At 38.8% G+C, this 13,405-nt stretch overlaps 1 non-coding gene across 1 annotated transcript; it reads left to right on the top strand.

Moving 5' to 3' along the window:
- The first annotated feature begins 1,322 nt into the window (after window positions 1–1,322).
- LOC112439735 (U1 spliceosomal RNA) lies at window positions 1,323–1,486 on the top strand. Its single transcript, XR_003027971.1, has one exon. It is a non-coding gene; the product is annotated as a U1 spliceosomal RNA (small nuclear RNA).
- The last annotated feature ends 11,919 nt before the right edge of the window (window positions 1,487–13,405 follow it).

The raw sequence follows: 13,405 nt of genomic DNA on the forward strand, positions 1-13,405 counted from the left end.
TCATGTACTCCCGCTTAAATGCTCAACAGCCTTTTCCTTATGATGCCCCTATCTCTAATTAACCCTACCACAACTTAATACTTAGTCTTTGTATTAGTTAGAGTTCTCTAGAGGGACAGAACTAGTAGGATAGATGTATATATGAAGGGGAATTTATTAAGGAGTATTGACTCACATGTTCACAAGGTAAAGTTCCACAATAGGCTGTCTGCAAACTGAGGAGCAAGGAAACCAGTCCGAGTCCCAAAACCTCAAAAGTAGGGAAGCCAACAGTGCAGCCTTCAGTCGGTGGCCAAAGGCCAGAGTCCTGGCAAACCACTGGTGTAAGTCCAGTGGTCCACAAGCTGAAGAACTTGGAGTCTGATGTTTGAAGGTAGGAAGCATCCATCACAGGAGAAAGGTGAAGGCCAGAAGACTCAGCTAGTCAGCTCCTTCCACCTTCTTCTGCCTGCTTTATTCTAGCTGTGCTGGCTGCTGATTAGATGGTGCCCACTCAGATTGAGGGTGGGTCTGCCTCTGCCAGTCCACTGACTCAAATGTTAATCTTTGGCAACACCCTCACAGACACACCCAGGAACAATACTTTGCATCCTTCAATCCAATCAAGTTGACACTCAATATTAACACTCACAGTCATCCTCGATACTTCTTTATCTCATCCTCTTATATGTGAGCTATAAAATTCTACATTCCTACCTTTGTCATATTTTTTGCACGGTAAGACAAAAAGCCCTTTATATCCACTTTTATCTCAACTTTCATTGTCTCTTGCCTTGACTGGTGCATCAACTTCCTAAACCCATATCTACCTTGTCTTGAATACCTATCATTATTAGATTAATCATCCTAAAGTGTAGATATAATTTGGTTATTCTTTGCTCAAAAATTTGCAGGGCCATTTAATAGTTTCCTAATATCTATTGCAGTAGTTCTCAAATTTTAGTGTGATAATAAGCAGCATCTGGGAAGCTAGCTATAATGCACATATTGGAGGCCTGCTGGCAGAGATTCCTATTTATTTATTCGTGAATGGGGCTCAGGAAGCTATTTTTAACAGCTATCCCATGTAAGTTGAAATACACTTGTCCTTTGGGCTAATATCCAAATTTTTTAACCTTAACGATAATAATCAATAACTTGTTTCTAGAATACTTTTTAAAGTCTTTATGCACCACCCCCTAAACATATACATGCTTTAATGATATGAAACCATTCTCTCTAAATACCAAATTTTCCAGACTTCACTGATTTTCTTAATCTTTTATTTCCAGTTAAAGTATACTGCCTGTTAATTGCTGCCTATCCCACTCATGTATGGTTTGATACTTAGCTGGCAGAGGAGATACCATGATCACAAAGGTGGTTTTCCCAGGGTGAGGTTTATCCATTAAACTCAGGATGTGCTGACCCCTGCGATTTCCCCAAATGTGGGAAACTCAACTGCATAATTGGTGATAGTGAGAGACTGCGTTCTCACTTTCCCCTAAGGGGGGGGGGGGATGAAGTATGGTTTGAATGCCACCCTCTAATGAAGCATTTCCCATTCCCTGACCCAATGTGAGCTCTCCTTTCTCTGAAACCCCATAGTATTGTAATAGGGTGACCCTGCATGATATTAGACCTAGGAATTTTTCTGAATTTTAGTGAAAAAGAAAAAAACAAAGCAGAGGCCAGTGTTCTAGATCCTAGTAGACAAAGTCCTAGATTTATCTGTAAGGCAAACTTCCCTTTGTTCTGGGAAGCAAGTTGGACTTAGTGAAGCACCAGTCATCTGTGCAGTTTGTGCTTACATGCCAATCTAGACAGTGTATTCACATAGAGAAGTTAGCAGACAATGATGTGCTGCTTCTTGATTTTAAAAAACTCTAAATATGATTAGATTCAGTATGGTATGCAAAAATGAATGGTGACTGTATGAATTTGCTAAGGTTGCCAAAAAAAAAAAAAAAAAAAACATCACAGACCAGGTGGCTTGACCAACAGAAATTTATTTTCTCATAGTTCTGAAGGCTAAAAGTCTGAGATCAAAGTGTTCGAAGGGTTGGTTTCTTTTCAACTTGCTAAGTAGATAGCTGTGTTTTTCATGTGTATTTGCATGGTCTTTCCTCTGTATATGTCTGTGTCCAAATTTGATCTTCTTGTAAGCACACCAGTCGTAATGGATTAGCACCCATCCTAACATATTCATCTGAACTTAAGTACTTTCTATTTTAAATTTTATTTTATTGTATTTTTTTGAGACGGAGTTTCGTTCTTGTCGCCCAGGCTGGAGTGCAATGGCGCGGTGTCGGCTCACTGCAACCTCTGCCTTCGGGTTTAAGCAATTCTCCTGCCTCGGCCTCTCAAGTAGCAGCGATTACAGGTGTCTGCCACCATTCCTGGCTAATTTTTGTATTTTTAGTAGAGACAGGGTTTCACCATGTTGACCAGGCTGGTCTCCAACTCCTGACCTCAGGTGATCCACCTGCCTCAGCCTCCCAAAGTGCTGGGATTACAGGCATGGGCCACTGTGCCCGGCCAAAATTAAGTACTTTCTAAAAGGCTCTATTTCCAAATACTCTCATATTCTGAGGTATCAGGGGTTAGGACTTCAACATATAAACTTTTCAGGGGCAAAATTCAGCTTCTAACAGTGAGTATAAGCTACTACCATTTTATACTGGTTATTATTGAGAGGAGATATATTCACAACAGGATTTGAAATAAGAAATGAATTTGAAACAGTTTTTAATGACCTGGATTATGCTACTAATTATTATATTTTATTTTTTTCGGTTGGCTCCTTCAAGTGGTGTATTTCAGCAATACGTTCACTATCCTTTTTAGCCTATCTATATTATCTCAGAATAAAAATCTCACAATTTTAAACATTAAACTGCTCAGAATATCTCATAAAGAATCAACTATGAAGAGTCATTCCTTTCCCACTACTTGATTTACTCCCACCCTTTGTTTTTTTTTTTTTTTTTTTTTGAGACGGAGTCTCGCTCTGTCGCCCAGGCTGGAGTGCAGTGGCGCGATCTCGGCTCACTGCAAGCTCCGCCTCCGGGGTTCATGCCATTCTCCTGCCTCAGCCTCCCGAGTAGCTGGGACTACAGGCGCCCACCACCACGCCCGGCTAATTTTTTGTATTTTTAGTAGAGACGGGTTTCACTGTGTTAGCCAGGGTGGTCTCGATCTCCTGACCTCATGATCCGCCTGCCTCTGCCTCCCAAAGTGCTGGGATTACAGGCGTGAGCCACCGCGCCCGGCCTACTCCCACTCTTTAAGTATGTTATTAAAAACCACGTCTGAATACTTGAACAGGGCATAGTTAATATTTCCAGTGTTGAATACAATCTCATTGTATTTTATCTATGAGGACAAACTTTGAAGTCCAGAGATGTATGATTTGCTAAGGTCACAGAGTTAGAAAGGGAAAGACTTGGGTTTTTGAACTCAAATTTGTTGAAGCCAAGGCCCATTCCCCTCATTAGTTTACTAGGTTGCATAATGACTCCCAAAATTTACGTCCACTTGGAATGTCAGAATGTGACTTCATTTGCAAATAGGGACTTTGTAGATGTAAAGTAAGCATCAAGATGAGTTTATGCTGTACTAGGGTCAGCCCTAAATTCACTTCTAAGAGACAGAAGGACACCCAGGAATACATGGAAGGCCATGTGAAAATGGAGGCAGAGCTTGGAGTGATGCCGCCACAAGTCAAGGGATGCTGGGAGCCACCAAAAACTGGAAGAGGCAAGGAAAGTTTCTCCCCGAGAGCCGTTAGTGGGAGTGTGGCTCTGCTGACAACTTGATTTCAGACTTCTAGCCTCCAGAACTCTGAGGTAATAAGTTTCTCTTGTTTTAAGACCCCAGGTTTGAAGTAATTTGTTACAGCAGCCCTAGAAACAATTAATATGTCTGAAAGTGCTACCAGATGATTTGCATGTCTCTTTAGAGTGATTACCCTGACAACATAAAATACTTTGCCACATTGAGATCCCCTTAAAAAAAAAACAAACCCAGCAACTATTGTGAAACCAAGATAGAGAAGAGATACTACCTGAGTGTGCAGTGTCTGCTTTCTTTATTTTATATCAATTTTTCAGAATCAGTAAGAAAATGGAAGACCATCTTGCTCTAACCGTTGTGATAAGAGTTTTTCCTTGTTAATAATTTAGAATATTATTTAAAGATTAACACAGAGACATAATAATGTGGAAGGAAAATCCAAATAAATTGTTGAGCAAAATTTAAGTCTTCAAAGAAATTTGACCTAATGATGGGCGAGATTGAGCTGTCCCTCTCCAACTTTTTTTTTTCTGGATGGAATCTCGCTGTGTTTCCCAGGCTGGAGTGCAGTGGCACGATCTCAGCTCACTGCAACCTCCACCTCCAGGGTTCAAGCGATTCTCCCTGGCTCAGCCTCCCGAGTAGCTGGGATTACAGGTGCCCACCACCCTGTACAGCTAATTTTTCTATTTTTAGTAGAGATGGGGTTTCACCATGTTGGCCAGGCTGGCCTCGAACTCCTGACCTCAGGTGATCCACCTGCCTCGGCCTCCCAAAGTGCTGAGATTACAGGTGTGAGCCACCATGCCTGCCCCCCTCTCCAACTTTCTTAAGGATAAAGTTTATTTACTTTTTGCTTTTACAAATATGGTTTGCTACAATAAACTAAGAAACAATAAGAACATGAACAATAGTGGCATGAAATAGTTCAGTTGTTTATATAAACTACCCCCATCATCTCACATATTGTCTAGCCATTTGCATAGATAAGTAAGTCATTTTCTGATCTAAAATAGCTGGATTTTTCCAAACCTACTACTTCCATTATTTTCACTTTACAATTGAAGTGAAACCCCTTCTCTTTCTGCCATGATTGTAAGTTTCCTGAGGCCTCCCCAGTGATGCTTCTTGTACAGCCTGTGGAACTGTGAGTCAATTAAATTTCTTTTCTTTATAAATTACCCAGTCTCAGGTGTTTCTTTATAGCAATGTGAGAATGAACTAATACACCATGAACTAGCTATTGTACTTCCTATCCTAGTTTTGCAGATAAAGAAATGGGGATACAAACTAATCAAGAACATTCCCAAAGATTCCTACTTGAACCTCAAATTGTTTGACCCGCAGCCATTTTCTTTTGTTCTTAGTCGCCGCACATATAGTACTGTCCCTCTAGTTGTGTGTGTAGGTGTGTGCTTTATCATTTGTTTTATTGTGGTAAAAGATAAATATTTGAGATATATATATCATAAAATTACCATTTTTACCATTTTTAAGCATATAAGTCAGTGGCATTGATTATATTCACAATGTTATGCCACCATCACCATTACCTATTTTCAAAATTTTTCATCACCCCCAACAGAAATTTTATACCTACTAAGCAGTAACTCTCCATCCCCACTTCCCCCAGCCCCTAGTAACCTCTAATCTACCTTATGAATTTGTCTATTCTGGATATTTCATGTAAGTGGAATCTTATAACATTTGCCTTTCTGTATCTGGCTTATTTCACTTAGCATATTTTCAGGGTTTATTCATGTGTGATGTGTATCAAAACTTAACTTCTTTTCATAGATGAATAACATTCCACTGTATGTATAGACCACATTTTGTTTGTCCCTTCCTCTATTGATGGGTGCTCAGGTTGTTTGTAACTTTTGGCTATCGTTAATAATGCTGTTGTGAACATTAATGAACAAGTATCTGCTTAAGTCTCTGCTTTCATTTCTTTGTGGTGTGTATGTAAGAGTGGAATTGCTGGGTCATATGGTAAGTTTATGTTTAACATTTTGAGGAACCACCAAACTGTTTTCCACAGTGAATGCACCATTTTACATTCCTACCAGTAAAGCATAAGGGTTTCAATTTTTCCATATTATCAGTAATACTTATTATTATTTTTTTAAATTATAGCCATCCTAGTAGTATACAGTGGCATCTCATTGTTGTTTTTCTATCTGTGTTTTTGCATTAAAACAATTAATTAATTGCATTAGGCAAGGAACTTAAAGAAATTTTTGGTAACCAATGGATTTTTTATGATCAATAGTAAGATAGTTTGTAAGATAACTTTGTTCATCAAAATATTAACTTCTGGATCTCCACCGACTCACAGAGAAAATATAATTTTGAATCACACATTAGATCTCTCCACCATGTTAGAACATGTGTTCTCCCTGCAGTGGTACAGTCCAATCACTCTGATGCTGCTACACCTCTAGTTCTTGTTATGGGAATCTCCAATAACAAGAAGGTGCAAACATGTCCAATCACTATTAGTTCCAGTCACCCCCAACCCAATTCTAATAGAGTAGGCAAAAATGAATTTATTGGCTCCCATTATTGTGAAGGATATTGCAGCAGTTCACAAGAAAGAAAATCTAAAGAAAGCAAAGACTTGAGGCTAGAAATTGAGATTCTTCCCTGGCAGAGAATATCTGGCTCTTTCTTTCACTCTTCCTGTGTGGCTTTCATTCTCTCCTGCTGCAAGTGAGGAAGATGGCCACAAGTAGTCCTAGTTACACATTCTTCTAGCCATGCTGCAAAGCAAAAGACAGTTTTCCGTAGTATCTCTGTCAGAAAAGTCCTGGGGATTATTCTGATTCACCACAATCCCTGTGGCTGTTAATACTGTGAGGGATGAGTTTGGGTAATAGTGTGCAAGATATGGTGCACGGGGAGAGAACGACACTAGGATTAAGGTAATAGACATTTCAGATATAGAACATACCAAAGACAATAGAATCAACCTTAAAATTCTTATTCTGGGCCTTGTGTGTCAGCAATAGCCAGCAGAGGAGCAAACTTTTGATTTCCTTAAGTTTTGACCAATTCAATATATTCTGTCATTAGTAGACTATTTCCAGAGACAAATTGGATTATATATGTCTTGGTATTCTAAATAAAGAAGTGCTGCAAAGAACTCAAGATAGCACGGTTTTGAATTATTTAAGAGCTATTCCAGTTCCCTTGGGTTTGCTGTAAAAAAGACAGACATATATACAACTATGTTAGTCAGGAATCTTCAGAAAAACAACCAATTGAAGATTATATATATAATCTAATATCTTGAAAGAGTTTAACAAATTGACACACAAGATTGTTGGAGCTGCTAAGTCTGCAATCTGCAGGGCAAGCCAGCAGGCTGGTGACCCAGGGAAGAGTTGATATTGATCTTGAGGCTGAATACAGTCTGGAAGCAGAATTTTTTCCTTTTTAGGGAACTTTAGTCTTTTTTCTTAAGGTCTTCAACTGATGGGATAAGCCCACTCATATTATGGAGGATAATCTATTGATTTGCATATTAATCACATCTAAAAACACCTTCGCAGCAATGTCTAGATTGATGTTTGACCAAACAACTGGGTACCACAGCCTAGTCATGTTGATAAGTAAAATTAACCATCACACCATCCCTCATAAAATTTATAGTCATCAACATTTAAGTATCAATGTGACTCTCTAGTGATAGAGTTTAATATTCATGTATCTTGTCCTACCATTTCATAAAATTAGTAAACACACCAACTGGGACATATAGGGGCTGTCATCGGAACATTTGCTTTCAGCCATAATGTAGTAAAAGGGAGTAGATTTACCCTCCTGCCTAAAACAACCCCCAAAGCAGAGAAAATACATGAAATAGTGCATTACAAAACAATGGACATCATGAAATACAACACAGTTATCCTGTGAATGTGAGACAAAAGGAAGGAGGAACCCAAGGAGAGCTAGTAGACTTCCCAAGTTGAGAGTCAAGGGAGACCAAGGCGCTGGAGAGTTTCCCAAAGTGTTCAGCAGAGTACATTTGGCTCATGCTTGTGAGGAGACCACCCAAGGCTGGGGAAATAACTGAGAGGAACTGGAGAAACAGTGCATAGTGTCTGCTTTCACCAGCCAGACTGGAAAACCTCATGAGACATGGGGCATTAATAAAATTACTCAGAAGGATCTTGCCTCAGTAGTGGGGGACAAATAGCCTTGGACTAAATACAGCTCTAGCCACCTCCTAAAATAGCTTGTAATTTATTTAATCATTTTATTCGTTGTTTATCATTCCTATTATAATATAATGTTCCTAAAGACCAGGCTTTTCAATTCCTTTCTTCATTTTTGTGTGTTTAGTGCCTTGAACAGTACCTGCCACTCAATAGGATGTCTGATTTGAAAGTGATCTTGGCTTGGGAAAAGTCCATCAGGTGTGACACAAGGCTCAAGGAAAGTATGAGAAAAGGCGAAACCTCAAATAAAAATTTAAGTAAGAGAAACTAAAGGCTTAGTAACTTCTCATCTGAGGGCCAGAAATGTAACTTCCTAATCATTTCTTGGCATAGATCCACTGAATAGGACGAGGAGGAGGGTACACATCATTTCTGAAAAAATAAAAAAAATAAAAACACATTTCCCTCTTTGTTGGCATCCCCAGGATGTGGGTTCTCTGAATTGACTCACCTGAACTCCACTCTGCCCTCCTCTCCGTTGAGTGATTGATTGAAAAGGCAAAAATTACATTTCCAAGACCCCCTTTCATCTAGGTTTTAAATGCACTTCTCACCTAAATATCCCTATCTCCCTCGTGTGTATCTTTTTTTTTTTTTTTTTTTTTTTTGAGACTGAGTCTTGCTCTGTCGCCCAGGCTGGAGTGCCGTGGCGTGATCTCGGCTCACTGCAAGCTCCGCCTCCTGTGTTCACGCCATTCTCCTGCCTCAGCCTCCCGAGTAGGTGGGACTCCAGGTGCCCGCCACCACGCCCGGCTAATTTTTTTTTTTTTTTTTTTGTATTTTTAGTAGAGACGGGTTTTCACCGTGTTAGCCATTAAATGCATATTAGGTTCTGCCAAATAAATGCACTTACGTGAGATTTGGAAGGTAGATGTAAAGAGGGGGCCATTCTCCAGTGGTTCTTGGCTCATGATTTTGGCAAGCAATGTTATGGAAACACTAGGTTTCCCCACAATGTTGTTCTAGTATTCCTTCTCTAGCTTCCTGGGTGTTGAAATGCAATGCTGGCAATTGTCATTTCTTGATATGACATCCTATTCCTTGTATTGAATCTTCAGGTGACTATTCTCCATCTTCTTGGGTGTCCAGAGAGTGTTGGAGTGGCTCCAGCATAGCTACAAGGGCAGGCTCTGAGGTGGTATCTGCCCCCAAAAATCATTTCTGTGTTGCATGAGCATCATTTGAGAAGACCTGCTGCATCATCCTTACCAATAAGGCTGTAAGCACCTGATTTCCTGTATCATGGCTTTTCTAGCTTAAAATATAGTGCTTTTTCCTTCTCAGAATCTTGACTAAAAAAAAGAAAGGAAAGGTGAGAAAAAGAAAAAAATGGAATAAAGATGTCTATGTCACAACAGGAATTTTGCCTTGAGAAAAAGCCCTGGTGAGAGCAATACAACTTTGCTGATCTGTCTCTTTCCTTCCATGGGCTTTCCTCTTCTGGGTCCTGTTTATCGGCCACCCTCAATTTTAATTGCACAGTTGAAGGATGCTTCTGGAGACTGTTATTCTTGGGACCACAGTTGCTGACTTCTGTGGCACAAGCTCTTCTTCCCCACTTGAAAATTAGAATTGCTGGAACCAGTGTCATTATCCCAGCATGCTCCATCATCACCAAGTCATCAGCCATACTAGCTCTTACACCCAAGCTACTGAGCGCTGTTGAAGATACTCACACAAGCTTGCAAAATGGTATGAATAAAAATGAGCAGAAACTAACTTGGCTATTCTCAGCAATGTACAGAAAACTTCTGTTAAATAATTCACCATATATCTCGACTCACATATCTCATAAACACCCAAAACTGCCTGTGCCAAACTCAGCTAATTAACTTCTCACCTAAATATCCCCAACCCCTTCCTGTGTATCTTTTTTTTTTTTTTTTTGGCTGAGTCTCGCTCTGTCTCCCAGGCTGGAGTGCAGTAGCGCGATCTCGGCTCACTGCGAGCTCTGCTTCCTGGGTTCACGCCATTCACCTGCCGCAGCCTCCCAAGTAGCTGGGACTACAGGCACCTGCCACCACGCCTGGCTAATTTTTTTTTTTTTTGTATTTTTAGTAGAGACGGGTTTTCACCGTGTTAGCCAGGATGGTCTCGATCTCCTGACCTCGTGATCTGCCCAGTCGGCCTCCCAAAGTGCTGGGATTACAGGCGTGAGCCACCGCACCTGGCCACTCTTGCGTATCTTAAGATGACACACCATCCATCAGAAACGTAGGCATTATTCTTGATTTTCTTCTCTTTCACTCTCTGCATTTAAAACTTTGTCAGTTTTGATGTTTTTATGTTCCTGTTTTAAAAATCTACCTGCCCTTTTCACCCTTTGCCACTGTGTTTTCCGGCCCCCATTTTCTCTCATTTGGATTATTTCAACAATCTTCTAACTGCTCTTCTGACCTCCTATCTTGCTCTTCTAATCTATTTTGCACACTGTAGCCAAAGTGATTTTTCATGTCTCTCCTATTGCTCTCAAGAGTATGTCACATGTCCTTAATGTAACAATGAACAGCACCCATTCTTTGTGCTTTCATAGACACTAGTGCTTTTCTTCATCAGAGCACCCACAGAATGATAATATGATTGCCCATGAGAGGAAATAAAATTTGAGGATTTTAAACAATATTTTTACCAAATAGCTAGTGAAACATTTCTGAGAGTGTGAGCATGTCTCTAGAAGAGATTAGCATTTGAATCAGTGGACTGAGTAAAGAAGACCTGCCCTCATCAATGTGAGTGGATATCATACCATTCCTATTTACCTTGACAGTTTTATTTCTAGAGCTATATATCCTTTCAGTTTGCCTTGCAGCCAAAAAAAAAACAAAAAACAAAAAAAAAAAAAAACAAAAAAAACAAAAAAACAAAAAAGACTTCCATTTAACTACTGGGTCAAATGCTGTCTGATCTGTGGATCTTTTGCATGTGCCCTTTCTCTATGGCATGCTCTTCTTTACCCTCCATGCCTTGCCTCTGCTCAGAAGTGATTTTTGGCACCTATTCTTTGCGCTTTCATAGACACCAGTGCTTTTCTTCATCCAAGCACCCACAGAACTATAATATGACTGCCTGTGAAACGAAGTAAAATTTGAAAATTTGAAACAATATTTTTTCTTCCCTGAAATTGTTATTTTTTGCCCTGCAGGTCTCCATTTATTGAAGCTCAGATACCATTGCTTCAAGGTGCGAGCTGGTATAACTGAAAGCAAAGAAGACATTGCTAAGTTGAACATTTTAACTAGTTTTAAAAAAATTGTTAAAACAGCATTGCAGAAACAATAGTCTGGTAAGCAAGGCTTTCATTTGCAAGAACTTTACAAGAGAAAAAGGATATGCATGACTTAAATAGCCCAAACTTGAAGTACAGAGTCTTTACTATAAGCCAGTACTTCTGAAAGTATACTCTGTGGACCTCTGGATACTGGCATCAAATGCCCTCGTAGTCATTGTATTCTTCATCACCAAGGAATTACGGTTTTTTTTAAAAAATAGCTTCAGAATGTCCTTGCTGCAGCAGTAAAAAATTAATTTTATTAAATTTTGATCCTTGAGCGCACATATTTTTCAATATTCTGCGTGATGAAATGGGAAATATATAGAGAGCACTTCTGCTATGTACAAAAGTTCCGTAGTTGAACAACTGTATGGCAATAAACTAGATAACTTAGATAAAATGAAAAATTTCTAGAAAGACCCAAACTACCTGAACTGATTCAAGAAAGACCAAAAAACCTGAATAGACTTATAACATGTAAAGCGATTCAATTTGTAATACCAACATTCCCATGAAGGAAAGCCCAGGACCAGGTGACTTCACTGGTGAATGCTGTCAAATATTTACGTAATTAATACCAATTATTCACAAACTCCTCCAATAAATAAAAGATGAGAGAACACTTCCCAATGCATTCTATGAGGCTAATTTTATCCTGATACCAAATCTAGGCAAATACATTACAAGAAAAGAAAACTACGGATCAATGTCTTTTATGAATATAGACACAGAATTCCTCAACAAAACACTAGCAAATCAAATCCAGAAGTATATTAAAAGGATTACACTCCATAACCAAGTATGATTTATTCCAAGAATACAAGCCGTTTTGACATCTGAAAATCAATTAATGTAACACACCTCATCAATAGAATAAAGAACAAAAACCATATGATCACCCCATTATTAGCAGAAAAAGCATTTGACAACATTCTATACTTCTTCACAGTAAACACCGTTAATAAACAAGAAATAGAAAGAAATTTATGCAACCTACTAAAGGGCATCTATAAAACACCCACAACTAACATTATATTAATGGGGTAAGACTGAATGCTTTCCCTCTAATATGTGAAACAAGAGAAAGCTGTTCTGGCCACTTCTACTCAACATTATACTGTTAGCTTTAGTAAGGGCAATTAGGGAAGTAAACAAAATAAAAGGTGTCCATATTGGAAAGGAAGAAGTACAACTATCTTTATTTGCAGATGATGTAATTTTATATATAGAAATTCCTAAGGAATCCACTAAAAAACTGTTAGAACTAATAAATGAGTCTAGCCCATTGCTGGACACATGAGCAATATACAAACATAATTATATTTCTATGCACTTGCAATAAATGATCTGAAAATTAAATTAGGAAAGCAATCACATTAACAATGGCGTCAAAAATAATGCAATGCTGAAGAATAAATTTGGTGAGAGAAGTGCAAGAGTTGTACACTGAGCACTAAAAAACATTTTGCTTTAATTAAAGAAGGCCTGGATAAATAAAAAGATATCCAATACTTGTGGGTTGAAAGACTTAAATAAAAAGATATGCCATACTTGTGGATTGAAAGACTTAATATTGTTAAGGTAGTTATATTAGCTAGAGTTCTCCAGGGAGACAGAACCAACTGGAACAGTAGATGGATTGATAGATAGAAGATAGATAGATAGATAGATAGATAGATAGATAGATAGATAGATAGATGAAAGGGGATTTATTAGAATTGGCCCAAGCAATTATGGAGGCTGAGAAGTTCCACAACAGGTGTATTAGTCCATTCTTCATACTGCTATAAAGAACTGCCCAAGACTGGGTAATTTATAAAGGAAAGAGGTTTAATTGATTCACAGTTCCACATGGCTGGGAAGGCCTTAGGAAACTTATAATCACGGTGGAAGGCAAAGGGAAAGCAAGGCACCTTCTTCACAAGGCAGCAGGAAGGAGAATGAACACAAGAGGAACTAATAAAAACTTATTAATTTATTTATTTTATTATACTTTAAGTTTTAGGGTACATGTGCACAACGTGCAGGTTTGCACACGTATGTTTATTGCGGCACTATTCACAATAACAAAGACTTGGAACCAACCCAAATGTCCAACAATGATAGACTGGATTAAGAAAATATGGCACATATACAC

This window comes from Pan paniscus, chromosome 3, assembly GCF_029289425.2.
Source record: "Pan paniscus chromosome 3, NHGRI_mPanPan1-v2.0_pri, whole genome shotgun sequence".
Taxonomy (NCBI): Eukaryota; Metazoa; Chordata; class Mammalia; order Primates; family Hominidae; genus Pan; species Pan paniscus.